Below are 2,080 nucleotides of genomic sequence, written 5' to 3' on the forward strand. Positions count from 1 at the left end.
AATAGTGACATCCTTTGCAAACTTACAATAACATTAAAAGTGTAGGCTAAGGCACTAGTTTATTACGACTTGCCTTTTTACATCATTTGTTTTGATCTGTATCTAAATACAGGCTATACAAAACATTTGTAGTACAAGGATTTCTTTCTGTGCCCATTATACTTTAAGTCCATTTTTGTTATATGTTATTTTCTTCATAAATTGAGTTTAACACTAATCTTAAACAGTTTCTCAAATAGGGGTCAATGTAATATAATCTACTTTAATACAATGTTCTTATAAGTAGGGTTATCTCTGACAATTATTTTATCAATTAATCTCTGAAATAGGCAGCAAATTCTCACATTAGAAGCTTTTGTTGAGTTATATTTGGCATTCTTCCTTGAGAAATGACTAACAACGAATCGATTATACAAACAATTACTTTTTTTGGGCTCAATTGATCTTATTGTTACAGTGCAGGTTGAGTTAACGGTTTGATAACTAAGAGAGTGAAAAGGAACGCAATCCACTGACAAAGAAGTTAAAAATAACTTATTACATGCTCTTTCCAAAAATGTGCCTGCATCACTTTCTCTCAGCCAAGTGTTCAGGTAAATAAATCCAGATACAATCTTTTGTGAGACCACACAAAAAGGGCCTTCCTGGAATTATAATGTGCTGTATTGTCTTTTTGAGGTGAGATTTAACCAGAGCGCTTTACCAGCGTAACTTGGAACAAAGCAGGACATCCATGTAAAAATGAACCTCAGCTTTGTCTCTTTAAAAGTCTCAAAACAAAAACAGTCTCTAATGTTCCCCATACATTATCTTTCACAGTTTACAATAAATAAATAAATGCCACCAGACTGGAATGAAATGATGCCCGCAGGAGGTTTGAGCCGACACTGATAAAGCTAACAGAGACTCTATAATAAAACACACACATGAAGAAAAGTTATCTGTTCCATCAGTTTTGTAATGCAGCGTGATGAGTGATGTTTTCATGTTCACAGGCAAAGACCTTGTGGTTTCTTTACAACACCATACTGCCAAGATTCACTTCCACACTGAATAATAAATGTGTTCATGTCGTATTATCTTGACAAACCTTGAATGATTAAGTTCTTTGCTATGCACCACACTCACTGTAAACCTAGTTTTTGGCACGCATTAAAACAAACAAATCCTCGTCCCAGAGACACGAGCCCTTATGTGGGAGAGCTGTTATCCCTTAACACAAACACGAGTGTGTTTCAGCACAAAAGGTCTGCACAAGCCAGTCAGCTCCTATTTTTTCAGCATCCTGGAATCTGTTTTCTCAAACCAGCCCCTTTCCGTTAGATTTGGCATTATTTAAGCTTGCACAAAGATGTGAGCAGAGCAGCTCCTCCTCCATTACACTGTCCTTGGGGCCATTTGTTTTCCATCATTTGAGCAGATTGGAGTCATGCTGGCTGTGAGTCATGCAGGGTGGGTGGATGTCTACACAGGGTGTGGTTGGTGAGGGATCTTGGTGGTGCTTGTGGGTGCCAGTAAAGAAATAAAGTATCCAATTTGGCTTAAAATTGCAGAAATGCAAATGAATGGATAGGGAACTTTTATAATGATCATATTGAGTTAAAAACAGCTCCTGTGGGGGTGTTATTCTCCATCTCAGAGAAAGAAATCTGATCCTTAAACAGCTGCACAAACATGCTGATCAGACTTTTGTGCAACAACCTGGAAGTCAGTTAAAATAAGTATTTTGTGTCTTAAAGCTTAGCACAGAAAACGTGCTTAGAACAATACTTTTTGGCAATGAAACAACACAGTTTGTGAAACCATGTAGTTTAAATCTGTTTCTACTTCCATTGTGTGTGCACCAGATGTGTTCCAGCTGCATGGACCTGCTGCATACAATTACAGCGGACCCTGAAAGATTGTTGCACGCCTGCAATCCACAAAGAGAAAGAAGAAGAAGAAGAAGAAGAAGAAGAAAAAAAAACACCTCCCAAATCACTCCTTCCCACCTACTCCCAAAACGTTGCTAGTTTGAAAAAGTGGTAACTGCAGCAGGACGGGAGGAGTTCACCACTTTTTCTTTTTTTTAAAGTCGCCT

The sequence above is a fragment of the Eleginops maclovinus genome, chromosome 22, assembly GCF_036324505.1.
Source record: "Eleginops maclovinus isolate JMC-PN-2008 ecotype Puerto Natales chromosome 22, JC_Emac_rtc_rv5, whole genome shotgun sequence".
NCBI lineage: Eukaryota > Metazoa > Chordata > Actinopteri > Perciformes > Eleginopidae > Eleginops > Eleginops maclovinus.